General features: G+C 46.9%; 1 long non-coding RNA gene across 2 annotated transcripts in view; it reads right to left on the bottom strand.

The window, feature by feature from the left end:
- Positions 1–384: 384 nt before the first annotated feature.
- The window catches only part of LOC140492581 (uncharacterized), a 38,692-nt gene continuing 22,019 nt past the window's right edge, over positions 385–17,057 (bottom strand). The window contains exons 2-4 of one of the 2 annotated variants that reach the window (XR_011963584.1): positions 3,228–3,453; positions 2,517–2,562; positions 385–582 (exon numbers count right to left, since the gene is read on the bottom strand). This is a non-coding gene — a long non-coding RNA (uncharacterized lncRNA). Of the gene's footprint in view, positions 2,563–3,227; positions 3,454–17,057 lie in introns of both variants that reach the window. The other variant, XR_011963583.1, reaches the window with a different exon arrangement.

Here is a 17,057-nt window from a genome sequence, read left to right as displayed (position 1 = left end):
CCCCATAGGACTTAAGATGTATCTCAGAGCTGCGGTACTGTCCCTGATTATCTACATCCCCACAATTTACTAAGCTGCATACATCAGCGTCTATTACTTGTGGATTATCTGATTCGGGAACCGTTAGTAATACATATGTAAATGATATTTGACAAAATCCCAATACTAAGAGGGCTAGCATCATAACTCTAAGCATTCCCAGTATTCTAAAGATCATGCTGAAGCACAAAACTTCTTAATATACAATCTTACAGAAATAATCCCACGCTCGCATCACCACTGTATAATTAGTTACTCAAAGTCTCTTAAACCTGAGTTTCAGCGGATCTTGCGTTGACTCGGCTGTCCAGACTTCTTCCTCCACGGGAGGGTCCACTCGCCCTTTGATCCGAGTGTAGTAAGTCCAGCCTTTCTCCGCCGTCCTTATTGCCATTTCAGTCGTCAAAAGAGCCTGGTACGGCCCTTCCCAGTCCGGCTGCAATTTAGTCTCTGTCCATGATTTTACTATGACCCAATCTCCCGGTCGGATGGGGATGAACGGTGAATTCAAGGGGTGGAGTCTGTGCCAATAAACCCTGTTTCCTGAGGAAAGACAAAGAGGAGGTCAAGCCCAGTATGTACTTCTTTAAGAACAAATCTTTAGTTTTGGGAATTGACAATTCTCCATTCGTTCCCAAGTAAGGTAATCCAAATAAGATTTCATAGGGGGATAGTCCTAAATCTTTCCTCCGCCAAGGGACAAGCCCAAAAGGCATCCTTTAAATCTATCACACCAAACCATTTGTGGTCATGGGTGATCTTACTTAATCTCTAATCAGTCCCTCAATTACTGGCTGCAGTCCTCGTTTACCTTCTATGGAAATGGGATATTGTTGCTCATAGACAATGTCCCCTTTCCTTTTTAAATTTCTTAGAAGGGGAGGGATCTGTAGTTTTCCATGACTCCCTTCTCTAGCCCATACAATAGGGTCTATCTCTCTCTCCATATCCTCTGTCAACATTGCCATTTGTACAACTAATTCTTTTTCCTGAATTCCAATCCCCAGTCCTAAGAGGATAATTAAGTCTCTCCCTAGTAACTCACTTCCTATATCAGGGATATACAGCAGTTCCCCTGTGACCCTATCCTTAGGACCTTCTATCATCATAGGTTCAAATACTGGAACAGTAAATCCTTCCCCTTTTACCCTCTAAACAGTAATTGACCGTGTTGACATTCCTACTTTCTTTGGTTTAAAATTCAGCGATGACCGTGCTGCCCCCGTATCTACTAGGAAGACTACCTCTTCCCTACAGGGTCCCACCTTCAGGTTTATCAAGGGTTCCTGGTGGGTCCCCGAGGGCAGGAACCTCTGACACCCCTATTCGTCATCAAAATTCATAAGCGGAATTGTCCTTTCTTCCCTTTGTAGATCAGGACACTCCCGCCTAAAATGCCCGAGTTTCTGCAATAATAGCATCCTGCCTGTGGAGACCTCCAGCACTGCCCCTGTCGCTCAAACCCTCTATCAAACGCTCCCCCTTGTCCTCTCTGTCCGACATGCTGCCACCCACCGCTCCGGTTGCTCAATATTGGTTCCATTCTTTTCTTAACTACCTCATCAACCGTAGATACCATCATTTTCACCTTCTGTTTCTGTCTCTCATCCTCTCTCTTTACAAACACTTTCTGTGCCTCTCTTAACAATTCATCTAATGGCTTTTCACTCCACCCTTCTATCTTCTGTATCTTTCTCTGTATGTCTGGCCATGCCTTTGTCACAAAATGTACTTTCAAAAGACCCTGTGCCACTGGGTCCTCAGGGTTCATTCCAGAATATCTCCGCATTGAGTCTCGTAATCTCTGCAAGAAAGCTGAAGGAGTCTCATCTTTCTCCTGTCTAACTTCAAAGGCTTTAGTCAAATCCTGTGACTTCGGAACTGCCTCTCTTATTCCTTTTAGAATCAGGTCTTTCAATTCCCTCATTTCTTCTCTATGCTCCGGGTTTTGATCTTCCCACTGGGGGGGTCTCTGAGGGGAAACTTCGTCTCTCCCTGTCCAGCATCCCCATCTCCAATGGGGTGTTCCCTGTCCCATATTTTAATGGCTGCTCCCCATATAAGTCCCCTTTTTCTTTCTTAAAGGAATATTGCAATATTTCTAGCTCCCCATAACTTCAAACACCAATTCATCAATTCATGCTTGACTAACTTTAAAGCCTGTTCCAAACTTGTAAATATATTTATATATTTACGTTCATTTATACAGTATTTAATATTTAAAATGTAAAATGCATACAGTTCCCAATTTTGAAATCCACTGTAATCACTCAGTTTTAGTCCCTTAATTTAAATCCAAAATTAGCTTTCTTAAGTAGTCCTGACCAATCATTGCTCAATTACAATACTATAGGTCGTGAAATAATCAGAGCTGCCTTAAAAGAATTTGTCTATTCAAGTTAAAAAAAAAACTTCTAATGCATGAACAATGGCCGAATCCAAGGTCACAGATATTAACCATAGAATTTTGTTTTTACCTCAATCTAACGTTGAACTGAAACTTCAACTGTCCTCCATAAATCGCTTTTATGTAAAGATAAAAGAGATTAGTTAGAAACTGATAGTAAGGCAGTCATGACCTGTAGGAAGAACAGGAGTTATCATTCTTTTTTTTCATAATCTCTATAGAATCCTTAACCTTAAAAGAAATCATGTTAAGTTTCCATAATAAAAATCAGATTCAAAACAGTCCTGGAACTCAAGCTCCAGGGAATAAAATGCAAACATTCAATCACCAACAAACAAATGTGCATTCAAACCAAATCAAAAAGGGTTAAACTTTCTACCAGCTGTACAGCTCTTTTCATTCTCTTTCTCTCTCTCACTCATTGCCAAATAAATTCAGATATTTACAAACCCAGTCTTTGTCCGACCTGTATTTTGGCCAGAAGACGGCGGGACGAAGAATGGATTCCTTATTCCATACGAAGCAACAATATTTAATCATCTTTTTCCCTTGTACAAGTATTATTTTGCCAATTCCACAACATCCTGCCCAAAGGACTTTCTGGAGGTATGTTGTAAGGGACCCCGCCTCCATTTCCATTGCTTTTTTCTTCTTTTGTTTTCCCGGAGGCTTTTTCCTTACCCACGGCACAGCCCATATTGAGTTCCTTCATTAGTCCCTTATTAACTACTAAAACTCAATCCCGGCCACCAAGGCAAAACTCAAAAGTCAGGTTTCTTACCTTGGTCTGTGCACAGAGTTGCCTGGCCCCTTTGTGCCGTATGTTCTATCAATCTCCTTTCACCGTCTGATTCAGATGTCTCTCTTGTGGGATTCGTACCAGTCACTCAAGGGAGCAGACCAAACCGGGACACGAGACTGCTCCTCAATGGGGAACGGGACGTGTCTTCCCAGTGTCCAAGGCCAGCCACTCCCCCCGGCGATGGAAGAACATCCCGGACGAGCCCCTAATTGTGAGAAACAAAGCTCAATCACCTCAATAATTTCAGTCCGAGACAAGATCTAAATCAGTAGTGTCATTTATTTTACACTTGCAAGTGGGTGTGATGTCCAGTGTCTATAAGGCAGAGGACATACACACCAAATTCAATTCATACACAACATTTATATAATTTGATTTCTTTTGTTTTACACTGCTCCTCCCCTGTTTACATCTTCCACTTCCCTAAGACCGGCCCCCATTACCCCTGTTTATCTCTTGCCTTATCCGGCCTTGTCTGTGACAAAATGCTTATTTCTGGCCTCACAAGGCTGTTTGACCTCATCCTGCTGTAGGTCATTGTTAGGTATATCCTTTCTTCACCATTATCTACCCCCTTCATCTGTGCCTTTCCCGAGGCCGTTCTGATCCCTATGACCCTTTTAATTGGGGTTTGTTCCTCTGTCTCTGTAAAAGTGGGAAACAGATGTTTATACCTACTGCTTGTACAGGCGTATCTAGCTTAACTTCAACCCCTCACAACCTCTTATCTATTTGCCCGTAACGTCTACCATTGTTTTGTAGTCACGTTTCATTCTGGTATACAATTTTAGCTAATACAAAAGCAATTATATATTTCCTCCACATTGTTTCCATTCTTGTTGACTCAGCTCTTGGTCAAAACAATTACACACAGATGTGAGTTCATTCACCTTGTATCAGACATTATAATTGCAGAATTGCAGAAGTAACATTAATTTACCTGTATCCCACACTAGCTTTCGGAGCGACGCTCCTTCATCAGGTGATTGTCAGGAGCGTCGCTCCAAAAGCTAGTGTGCTTCCAAATAAACCTGTTGGACTATAACCTGGTGTTGTGTGATTTTTAACTTTGTCCACCCCAGTCCAACACCGGCATCTCCAAATCGTAAAGAAAGAGCACACAGTGTGTTGAAGATTAGTAGGAAGCTAGAGGCTGGTGAGTCTTTAAAAACCAGCAGAGGTTCGTGAAACAAGCAATTACAGGGGGAATAGATGAAATTTGAGGGAAAGCTAGCTGGCCGTACAAAAGGAGATTGCAAGACATGTTTAAAATGCATATATAAATGATAAGAGAGAGACAAGACATTGGAGCACTGAAAAATTAGGCTGGAGAAATAGGAGAAATAGTAATGGGGAAACAAAGAGATGGCAGAGGAACTGAACAGATACTTTGCTTCAGTCTTCATAATGGAAGATGTTTGTGGCATACCAGATTTTAAGAGAGTCAGGGGGGCAGAGGTGAGTGTAGTGGGGGCTGGGGAAGCTGATAGGCCTGGAGGTGGACAAATCATCCAGACTGGATGGGCGTCACCGCAGAGTTTTGAAGGAGATAGCTGAGGAGAGAGTGGAGGAATTGGTGGTGGTCTTTCAGGGATCACGGGAGGGTCTCAGAGGACAGGAAGACGGGAGGGAGACAGAAAGTGGGAAATGATAGGCCGGTTAGCCTGCTCGTGGTTGGGTGGTGAGATGTTTGAGCCCGTTATTAAGGAGAAGAGTACAGAGTGTGTGGCAAAATAGGGCTGAGTCAGCACGGCTTTGTCAGGGGCAGGTCATGCCTGTCATAACTGATCAAATTCGTTGTAGAGGTAGCAATCAAGTTGCACAAAGGAGAGTCAGTGGTCATTGTCTGTTTGGATACTCAGAAGGCTTTCGACAAGGGGCTGCATAGGAGGCTGCTAAATAAGGTCAGAGCCCCATGGTGTTCGGGGCAAGGTACCGTCATGGTCAGAGGATTGGCTGACTGGGGGAAGGCAGAGAGTGGGGAGAAAGGGATCTTTTACTAGATGGCACCTGTTGACTAGTGGAGTTCTGCAGGGGGTCCATGTTGGGACCACAACTACCCACGTTACACGTTAACAATCTGGAGGAGGTAGCTGAGGACATCGTTGTTCAGTTTGCAGATGACACAATGATAAGTGGAGGGACAGGTAGTGTTGAGGTAGCGGGGAGGCCTGAAGAAGGATTTGGACGGGCTAGGAGAGTGGGCAAAGATGGAACGCAATATGGGAAAGGCCTCTGACATACACATAAAACGTAGCAGGTGAACACCCTCCTTCCAACACATCCACAGGTAGTCTTTTTCGAACACAACTTTCTCTCAGGTAGAGAATAGAGGTGTAGACTATCTTCGAAATGGCGGGGGGGGGAGATTTCGGAAATCCGAAGCACAAAGGGAATTTGTGAGTCCCGGTTCAGGATTCTCTTCGGGTTAACAGGCAGGTTCAGTCGGCAGTTCGGAAGGCAAATGCCTTCGAAAACAGTTGAAGCCACAAGTAGTGAGGATGGAGTAAGGGTTTGCCAAGGGATTCAGAATGTGACGTTAACATTCGTTTCGAGAGGGTGAGAATACAAGAGCAGGGATGTACTGCTGAGGTTGTTTGAGGCTGTGGTCAGACTGCATTTGGAATCTTGTGAGCAGTTTTCAGGCCCCGTATGAGAAAGGAAGGATGTACTGGCCTTGGAGGTGGTCTGTAGAGAGTTCGCAAGGATGATCCTGGGGATGGCGGGCTTGTCATATGAGGAGCGGTTGAGGACTCTGGATCCATACTCGAATGGAGTTAGTCAAGTGAAGGTGGTATCTCATTGAAACCTCCAGAATACTGAGAGGCCTGGTCGAGTAGGCCTGGAGAAGATGTCTCCACAAGTAGGACAGGCTAGGAACAAAGGACACAGCCTCAAGTTCAAGGGACCACAATGTCCTCAGCTCCCACGTCCAAGATTGTTAACATGTAACGTGGGAGTTGTGGTCCCAACATGGACGCCTTGCAGAACTCCACTAGTCACCGGCTGCCATCTTGTAAAAGACCCCTTTTAGAACTGAGATGAAAAGGAATTTCTTCTGAGCGTGTGGAATTCATTGCCCCAGAGGGCTGTTGCGGCCAAGTCGTTGAGTATATTTAAGACAGAGATAGATATGTTCTTGAGTGGTAAGGGGCATCAAGGGTTTCGGGGAGAGGGGGAGAGAATGGGGTTGAGAAACGTATCAGACATGGTCGAATGGGGGAGCACACTCGATGGGATGAATGGAGTCATCCTGCTCCCATGTCTACAACCAACAAGTCCTGGTTGGAGACTCAAAGCTTCTTGCTCCCAGGATAGAAGGGCTGCCATTGATTCACAAGGCCTCTGACATACACATAAAACGTAGCAAGTGAACACCTTCCTTCCAACAAATCCACAGGTGGTCTTTTTCGAACACAACTTTCTCTCAGGTAGAGTCTCCTTCCCTGTCGGGCACTCATACTGACCCTCCATACACATCCAGACTAAATGACAAGAGACACAATGGCTCAGTGGTTAACAGTGCTGTCTCACAATGCCTGGGTTCGATTCCAGCCTCGGGTGACTGACTGTGCAGAGTTCACGCGTTCTCCCCCATGTCTGTGTGGGTTTGCTCCGGCTTCCAGTGATGTGCAGGTTAGTTTGGATTGCCTGTGTGAACGTGAGGACTGCAGATGCTGGAGATCAGAGTCAAGATTTGTGCGGTGCTGGAAAAGCACAGCAGCATCCGAGGAGCAGGAAAAATCGGCGTTTCGGGCAAAAGCCCTTGATCAGGAATGAGTGTTCTGCTGAATGATTTCCCTGCTCCTCGGATGCTGCCTGACCTGCTGTGCTTTTCCAGCGCCGCTCTAATCTTGGCTGTGCTAATTTGCCCACTGTGTCCGTGGGGGGAGTGCAGGCTGGGTGGGTGAACTGTGAGAGATGCAGGGATAGGATGGGGGAGGGGATTTCTCTGCGGAGGGTCAGTGTGGCCTCAGACAGCCGAATGGCCTGCTTCCGTACTGTCAGGATTCTATGAACAGTACATTCAACCCATCACGGGGCATGAGTGCTGTATGTATTAACTGGGAGGAGGCCATTCAGCCCCTTCGAGCCTGCTTCACTGTTAATAGGGGAATGCAATGACCTAGTGGTATGATCGCTGGGCTGTTCATCCAGAGACCACATGTTCTGAGGATGCGGTTTAGAATCCTGTCATGGCAGATGGTGGAATTTGGATCCAATAAAAACCAATAATTACGAATCTAATGATCACCATGAGTCAATTGTCAGATAAAAACCCATCTGTTCACTAATGCCCTTTAGGGAAGGAAGCTGCCATCCTTACCTGATCTGGGCTACACGTGACTCCAGACCCACAGCGATGTGGTTGACTCTTAACTGCCATAGAGTCCTACAGCAAGGAGACAGGCCCTTTGGCCCAACTGGTCCAAAATGTCCGTCCACACTAACCCCATTGCCCTGCACTTGGCCCATACCCTTCTAATCCTTCCCTCTCCATGTATTTGTCCAACTGCCTTTTAAACATTGTTGATGTACCCCCCCCCCCCAACCACTTCCGTTAGCAGCTCATACCATCTGTGTACCACCCTCTGGGTAAAAACGTTGCCCCCTCAGGCTCCCTTTTACTCTTTCCCCTCTCACCTTAACCTGAAGCCCTCTAGTCCTTGATTCCCCAACACTGGGGAAAAGGCTGAGTGCATTCACCCTATCCATGCCTCTCATGATCTTATACACCTCTATAAGGTCACCCCTCAGTCTCCCACGCTCTAAAGATAAAAGTCCTCACTTGTCCAACCTTTCCTCAGACCCTTGCATCCTGGCAACATCCTTGCAAATTTCTTCCGCACTCTTTCCAGTTTAATAACATCCTTCCTGTAACAAGGTAACCAAATCCTCCCAGTGCGGCCTCACCAACGCCCTGTATGACTACAACCTAACTTCCCAAAGTTTACACTTAATGCCCTGACTGATGAAGGGCAATTAGGGATGAGTAATAAATGGTCTTCTCACTCGTAAGAAATGAATAATAATTTTAAAAATGTGATGGTTGATCTCATCTCATCCTGGTTCCCACTTTCTTGGCTAGTGCAGTCTGTGTTGTGTATGGAGATCTAGAATGCTGTTCGGGGGCGTGTTCCTGGATTTTGACTCAGTGACCGAAGGAACAGCGATGTATTTCCAAGTCAGGATGGTGGGTGGAGCTTGAATAGGGACCTTCAAGTCCTTGTGTTCCCAAGGATCTACTGCTCTTGTCCTTCCAGATGGAAGTTGTCGTGGGTTGGGATGGTGCCAAGGGCCCAACGGTCTGCTTTGGCATGGGGCATCTTGAGAGTGTCGGTGCATCGCCAGGTTCGAACAGCCAACCCGTCTCCCCAATGTGGGTATGTGAAAGAAAGCAGCTTTAAAACGGTAATTCATTTGGGTACGAGGTGAGGTTAGGATATCTGGTCGGCCTGGTCGGGTTGGACTGAAGGGTCTGTTTCCGTGCTCGATGACTCTATTAGGAGAAAGTGAGGACTGCAGGTGCTGGGGATCAGAATCAAAAAGTGTGGTGCTGGAAAAGCACGGCCGGTCAGGTAGCATCCGAGGAGCAGGGGAGTCGATGTTTCGAGCATAAGCTCTCCATCAGGAATACATTCCGAATGAACATGTTCGAAACATTGACCCTGTTGCTCCTCAGATCCTGCCTGAGCGGCTGTGTTTTCCCAGCACCACACGTTTTGACTCTATGACCTGTATTGGACAAGTAGACACCAGTTCATTCCCTCCCGAGCCAGAGGTCAACCCATAACAGGAGCAGGTAAGTTGCCATTCCCCACCAGTTGCATCAAGCTCACCCTACCCCAAAGTCAAAAACTGAACTGGAATAGCCATTTAAATGCAACAGCTACAAGAGCAGGTCAGAGGCTAGGATGACTACATTGAGATATGAGCATAAGAGGTACAGTTAGTAAGTTTGCAGAAGACACCAAAATTGGAGGTGTAGTGGACAGCGAAGAGGGTTACCTCAGATTACAACAGGATCTGGACCAGATGGGTCAATGGGCTGAGAAGTGACAGATGGAGTTTAATTCAGATAAATGTGAGATGCTGCATTTTGGGAAAGCAAATCTTAGCAGGACTTACACACTTAATGGTAAGGCCCTAGGGAGTGTTGCTGAACAAAGAGACCTTGGAGTGCAGGTTCATAGCTCCTTGAAAGTGGAGTCGCAGGTAGATAGGATAGTGAAGAAGGCGTTTGGTATGCTTTCCTTTATTGGTCAGAGTATTGAGTACAGGAGTTGGATGGTCATGTTGCGGCTGTACAGGACATTGGTTAGGCCACTGTTGGAATATTGTGTGCAATTCTGGTCTCCTTCCTATCGGAAAGATGTTGTGAAACTTGAAAAGGTTCAGAAAAGATTTACAAGGATGTTGCCAGGGTTGGAGGATTTGAGCTACAGGGAGAGGCTGAACAGGCTGGGGCTGTTTTCCCTGGAGCGTCGGAGGCTGAGGGGTGACCTTATAGAGGTTTACAAAATTATGAGGGGCATGGATAGGATAAATAGACAAAGTCCAGTACTAGAGGGCATAGGTTTAGGGTGAGAGGGGAAAGGTATAAAAGAGACCTAAGGGACATCTTTTTCACACAGAGGGTGATACGTGTATGGAATGAGCTGCCAGAGGAAGTGGTGGAGGCTGGTACAATTGCAACATTTAAGAGGCATTTGGTTGTGTATGTGAATAGGAAGGGTTTGGAGGGATATGGGCCCAGTGCTGGCAAGTGGGACTAGATTGGGTTGGGATATCTGGTCGGCATGGACGGGTTGGACCAAAGGGTCTGTTTCTAAGCTGTACATCTCTATGACTCTATGACTGTATGAATAACTCCCCCACTAACTCCCCAAATTCTACCCACCATCTACAAAGCACAAGTCAGATACTGCCCACTTGCCTGCATGGGGGAAGCTCCAACAACACTCAAGAAGCTTGACACCATTCAGTACAAAGCAGCCCAATTGATTGGCCCCACATCCACAAACATCCACTCCCTTCACCGCTGCTGCTCGGTAACAGTAGTGTGTACTATCTACCAGAGGCACTGCAGAACCTCACCAAAGCTCTTTAGACAGCAGCTTCCAGTCGATGATCTTTACCATCTGGAAGGACAGGGGCAGAAGATACCTGGGGACACCACCCCCTGCAAGTTTTCTTCTGAGCCACCCACCAACCAGGCACGGCATGGTGGCTCAGTGGTTAGCTCTGCTGCCTCACAACGCCAGGGACCTGGGTTTGAATCCAACCTCGGGGCGACTTTCTTTGTGGAATTCGGACATTCTCCCCGTGTCTACGTGGGTTTCCTCCGGATGCTCCAGTTTCCTCCCACACTCCAAAGCTTATGGGTGAATTGGCCATGGGAAATTGCCCACAGTGTTCAGGGGTGTGCAGGTTAGGTGCATTAGTCAGGGGTAAATGTAGAGCAATAGGGTAGGAGGAATGGGTCTGGGTGGCTTGCTCATTTGAGGGTCAGTATGGACGTGTGGGACAAATGGACTGCTTCCACACAGTAGGGATTCCATATCACTGTTCCCTCAGTGTCCCTGGGTCCAAATCCTGGAACTCCCTCCCCCAGAGCATTGTGGGTCCAGATGGTTCAGAAACCACTCCCTTCTCAGGGGGTAATTAGGGATGGCCAGTAAATGGTGATCCAACCAGCCACATCCAAAAAAAAATCACATTCCAGAGCTATAGTCTATTATGGATTTAAATGTTCAGGTCAGGTGAATTGGCCATGCTAAGTTGCCCGCAGCATTAGGTGAAGGGGTAAATGTAGGGGAATGGGTCTGGGTGGGTTTCTCTTTGGAGGGTCGGTGTGGACCTGTTGGGCTGAAGGGCCTGTTTCCACACTGTAAGTAATTTAATCTAATCTAATAACGAGAGCAGATGGAAACCTGTCTTAGCATGACTTGTCACAAAGCTCTTGGCCTTACAAATATACGTGTCAAAACAGCCCAGGAAACTGCAGCTTTGATGTTACACTCACCAGTGAGAGGTTTATTTTTAGAATCATAGAGATCTACAGCACAGACAAAGGCCCAGCCTGTCCAAACCAGTCAAATTCAACCACCTAACTTTCTCATTGTCAATTTTCCAGCACTTGGCAACAGGTTAGGGTGAGTTGGTCATGGGAAATTGCCCACAGTGTTTGGGGATGTGTAGGTTAGGTGTATAAGTCAGGGGTGAATACATCTTGAGTTGAGTCCATAGTTAAGAAAGCAAGTGTAATATTGTCATTTATCTGAAGAGGGTTGGAATGTAAAAGCAGCGATGTGCTTCTGAAACTTTATAAAGCTCTAGTTAGGCCCCATTTGGAATACTGTGTCCAATTTTGGGCCCCACGCCTCAGGAAGGACATACTGGCACTGGAGCGTGTCCAGAGGAGATTCACACGGATGATCCCTGGAATGGTAGGCTCAACATACGATGAACAGCTGAGGATCCTGGAGTTGTATTTATTAGAGTTGAGAAGGTTGAGGGGAGATCGAATAGAAACTTACAAGATAATGCCTGACCTAGAAAGGATGGACATTGGGAATTTGTTTCCGTTAGGCGGAGAGACCAGGACCCGTGGGCACAGCCTCAGAATTAGAGGGGGTCAATTTAAAATGGACATTTTTTCAGCCAGAGAGTGGTGGGCCTGTGGAATTCATTGCCATGGAGCGCAGTGGAGGCCGGGACGTTAAATGTCTTCAAGGCAGAGATTGATCAATTCTTGATTTCGCAAAGAATTAAGGGCTACGGGGAGAATGCGGGTAAGTCGAGTTGAAATGCCCATCAGCCATGATTGAATGGCGGAGTGGACTCGATGGGCCGAATGGCCTTACTTCCACACCTATTTCTTATGATCTTATGGTTGTCTTATCTTTAATGTGATGAAAATATATTCCTGACAGGCAGCCTCTCGGTGAAAAAGGTTTATCTCACATCCCCTCTGAACCTCCAGCTCCTTCCCTTAAATCTGTCTCCCCTGATCATTGAACCCTCCATAAAGGGAAAACTACAGGTATGGTCTCCTTTTCTGAGGAAGGATGCTCTTGCTCTCGAGTGAGGGCAGTGAAGGTTTCCCAGGCTGATTCCCGGGGGATGGCGGGAATGGTGTATGAGGAGAGATTGACTCAGTCAGGATTGTTTTCACTGGAGTTCAGGTGAGTGAGGGAGGGATCTCATAGAGACGTATAAAATACGAACAGGGTTAGACAGGTTAGATGCAGGGAGGATGTTCCCGATGGTGGGTGTGTCCAGGACCAGGGGTCACCGTCTGAGGATTCAGGGTGGACTGTTTCGGACGGAGACGAGGAGACAGTTCTTCACCCAAAGTGTGGGGAGCCTGTGGGATTCGTTACCACAGGAAGCAGTTGGTGCCCGAAACATCGAATATATTCAAGACACGGCTGGATATAGCACTGGGGGCAAATGGGGTCAAAGGTCATGGGGAGAAAGCAGGATTAGACTCTTGAGTTGGATGATCAGCCAAGATGGTGGTGAATGGCAGAGCAAGGCCTGAAGGGCCGAATGGCCTCCTCCTGCTCCTGTCTTCGATGTTTCTGTGTTTCTATTCTTTCTTGTCCATACCCGTCGTCACTTCAAACATCTCGATCACGCTCCCCTCGCAATCTCATCTGCTCAAAGGGAAAAGCAACCCCAGACTATCCAATCTCTCTTCATCGCTGAAGTGTTGCAGCCCAGGCAACATCCTAGGAATTTACTCTCCGCCCTCTCCAGTGCTATCTCATTCCGTCCCGTAACATGGGTTCCAGAACTGCACACAACACTTTGGCTGCGGTCAGATTATATCCAACTGCGACGTGACTTCCCTGCTCATAAACTCTCCACCTCGGCTAATCAAGGCAAGGTTCCCATTGGCCACTTGACCACTTTATCCACTGACCATTCATCAAGTATTCCTCTGCTTTGCTTTCTGCTCGTTTCCTAGCTCCTTGAAAGTGGAGTCACAGGTAGATAGGATAGTGAAGAAGGCGTTTGGTATGCTTTCCTTTATTGGTCAGAGTATTGAGTACAGGAGTTGGGAGGTCATGTTGCAGCTGTCCAGGACATTGGTTAGGCCACTGTTGGAATATTGCGTGCAATTCTGGTCTCCTTCCTATCGGAAAGATGTGACACTTGAAAGGGTTCAGAAAAGATTGACAAGGATGTTGCCAGGTTTGGAGGATTTGAGCTACAGGGAGAGGCTGAACAGGTTGGGGCTGTTTTCCCTGGAGCATCAGAGGCTGAGGGGTGACCTTATAGAGGTTTATAAAACCATGAGGGGCATGGTTATGGTAAATAGACAAAGTCTCTTCCCTGGGGTGGGGGAGTCCAGAACTAGAGGGCATAGGTTTAGGATGAGAGGGGAAAGATATAAAAGAGACCTAAGGGGCAACGTTTTCACACAGAGGGTGGTACGTGTATAGAATGAGCTGCCAGAGGAAGTGGTGGAGGCTGGTACAATTGCAACATTTAAAAGGCATTTGGATGGGTATATGAATAGGAAGGGTTTGGGGGGATATGGGCCGGGTGCTGGCAGGTGGGACTAGATTGGGTTGGGATATCTGGTCGGCATGGACAGGTTGGACTGAAGGGTCTGTTTCCGTGCTGCACATCTCTATGACTCTATGGCTATATGCTCATGCTAACAGACCCTTCAACATAAACCCCAGTGCATCGTCTCCTGGGCATGCCTATTGAACGGTGGGGCAGGTTGGAGGGCCCGAACAGCCTACTCCAGTTCCTGTTTCGTCCCACTGTCTCCGCGTCCGAAATCAGTGACACCCTGTCCCCATCGTTCTCCCACCCAAACTTCACACTTTCCCACGTTGTATCCTGCTAAACTGTCGAAGCAAAGCACATTTGCTGTATACACTCGCTTGGCTTTCTGCTGTCTGAACATTTCTGACATCTTTTCGAAAGCGGGCCGCGTTGTTATCTCCTTCATAATCAGGTGCAACCTTTACGAATGCAGTTATTTTCTGCTACTCGGTTTGAGACTGCAAGATTGTCTGAATCAGTGTTAGACACTGTTCCCATGCTAGCTTCAGTTCACACCAGCCTTTGACTGGGGGTGATTTGTTATCTTATGTGGCTTCTTCATACATATAATGTCTCTGTAATCTCAGTGAGTAAGGTCAGGCATTGGGCTTGAAGCACGCCATTGGGTCATCGAGATCTGCCACTTTCAGTCCACGAAGACCAATCTGTCCACCAATTCCAGTTGCGTTTTCCATCACTTGGCCCAGTGATCTAATTGTAGCGCAAATAAAACTCAGCTTTGGAGCCCGTTCCGATGCAGTAGCCCAGTCCCTACTGCTGGGCCAGGTACAAAGCCCAGAGCTGTGTTGCGACACTGAAGTAAAACAATGGCCCTGGGAATGGAGTCAAACAAGAAACAGAAACTGCTGGAGGAACGTCAGCAGGTCTGGGAATGCTGTGGGTCATTGAGTCATAGACATGTGCAGCATGGAAACAGACCCTTCCGTCTAACTCATCCATGCCGACCAGATATCCTAACCTAATCTAGTTCCATTAGCCATCTCTTGGCCCATATCCTTCCAAACCCTTCCTATTCATAAACCCATCCAGATACCTTTTCAATGCTGTAATTGTACCAGCCTCCACCACTTCCTCTGGCAGCTCATTCCATATACGTACCACCCTCTGTGTGAATAGGTTGCCCCTTAGGTCTATTTTATATCTTTCCCCTCTCACCCTAAACCTATGCCCTCTAGTTCTGGACTCCCCGACCCCAGCGAAAAGACCTTGTCTATTTACCCTATCCATGCCCCTCATGATTTTATAAACCTCTATAAGGTCACCCCTCAGCCTCCGACGCTCCAGGGAAAACAGCCCCAGCCTGTTCAGCATCTCCCAAAAGCTCAAACCCTCCAACCCTGGCAACATCCTCGTAAATCATTTCCAAATCCTTTCAAGTTTCTCAGCATCCTTCATATAGCAGGGAGACCAGAATTGCACGCAATATTCCAACAGTGGCCTAACCAATGTCCTGTCCAGCCGCAACACGACCTCCTAACTCCTGTACTCAATACTCTGACCAATAAAGGCAAACAAACTTTATTGAGTACAGAGTTGGGAGGTCATGTTGAGGCTGTACAGGACATTGGTTAGGCCACTGTTGGAATATTGCATGCAATTCTGGTCTCCTTCCTATCAGAAAGATGTTGTGAAACTTGAAAGGGTTCAGGAAAGATTTACAAGGATGTTGCCAGGGTTGGAGGATCTGAGCTATAGAGAGAGGCTGAACAGGCTGGGGCTGTTTTCCCTGGAGCGTCGGAGGCTGAGGGGTGACCTTATAGAGGTTTACAAAATTATGAGGGGCATGGATAGTGTAAAAAGACAAGGTCTTTTCCCTGGGTTGGGGGGAGTTCAGAATTAGAGAGAATAGGTTTAAGATGAGAGGGGAAAGATATAAAAGAGGCCTATGGGGCAACGTTTTCACGCAGAGGGTGGTACGTGTATGGAATGAGCTGCCAGAGGAAGTGGTGGAGGCTGGTACAATTGCAGCATTTAAGAGGCATCTGGATGGGTATATGAATAGGAAGGGTTTGGAGGGATATGGGCCGGGTGCTGGTAGGTGGGACTAGATTGGGTTGGGATATCTGGTCGGCATGGATGGGTTGGACTGAAGGGTCTGTTTCCGTGCTGTACGTCTCTATGACTCTATGACTCTATATCAAACACACAGGAATCGGAATGTTAAATCTGTTTCTGTCTCCACAGATGCCTGTGCAGACCTGCTGGTTTCCTCCTGCATTTTCAGGGTTTGTCGAAATAAAAAATGAAATTTAAGTTTGGGTTTGATGTTAGTTATAGTCATCTCCAGCTTCTCGCGTTACTGAAGGATAGTTACTCTGCGGCTTTTGTGGTTTGGAAGATGGTTCTCATATGAAATGTGTCGGCATTTAGAGTTTACTGCTTGCATTACACAAATAATGTGCACAAAATGACTCTTGTATGACTCATCTTGCTCTCTGAGGCAGCCCCACTGCGCCAATGTGAAGAGGGTAACTTAATGATTTAATGAACTTAACTTCAGCATCCCCTTGCTGCCTGGAGCCTACACTATCCCACCAACCATTTGTTTATCAGGAATTGCCGCCAGAGAGGGCAAACCCATGGTTGGAATAAACGCAGAAAGTGCTGGAGGAACTCAGCAGGTCTGGCCACATCTGTGGAGAGAGAGAAACAGGGTCAGTGTGTCACATCTGGTCTGACTCTTCCTCAGAAGTGAGCTGACTCTGGGTTTGCATGTCCCCTGTTGACCCAGTTACGTTCGTAGCCCACATCCTTCTTTCGGTTCGAGAGCAAAGCATCCTTCCCCCATTTCAATTCCTCTTAATAGTTCATGGGATGTGGACATCGTTGGCTATAAATGCTGATTTATCGCTTGTCCCGAATTTCCCAGAGGGCAATTAAGAGTCAACCACATTGCTGTGAAGTCTGGAGTCACATGGAGGCCAGACCAGGTAGGGATGGAAGATTTCATGGAATATAGCACGCAGGACAGTACAACACAGGAGCTTGAGCCCACAATATAATGTCAAATGTGACGCCAAATTAAACTAATCCCTCCTGTTTGCCCTTACTCTATATTGGACCCCCTCAAGGACTAAAGTGGGCATGTATGTGTAGAACAGCAGGAGATAGGTGAGGTTCTCAATCCAAAGGTGAGGTTCTCAATCGGGTGGCACAGTGGCACAGTGGTTAGCACTGCTGCCTCACAGCACCAGAGACCCGGGTTCAATTCCCGCCTCA

Source organism: Chiloscyllium punctatum, chromosome 21 (genome assembly GCF_047496795.1).
Source record: "Chiloscyllium punctatum isolate Juve2018m chromosome 21, sChiPun1.3, whole genome shotgun sequence".
In the NCBI taxonomy this organism is placed as follows: Eukaryota; Metazoa; Chordata; class Chondrichthyes; order Orectolobiformes; family Hemiscylliidae; genus Chiloscyllium; species Chiloscyllium punctatum.
The sequence above is the reverse complement of the archived record's forward strand: the minus strand, read 5'-3'. Positions and strand labels throughout refer to the sequence as shown.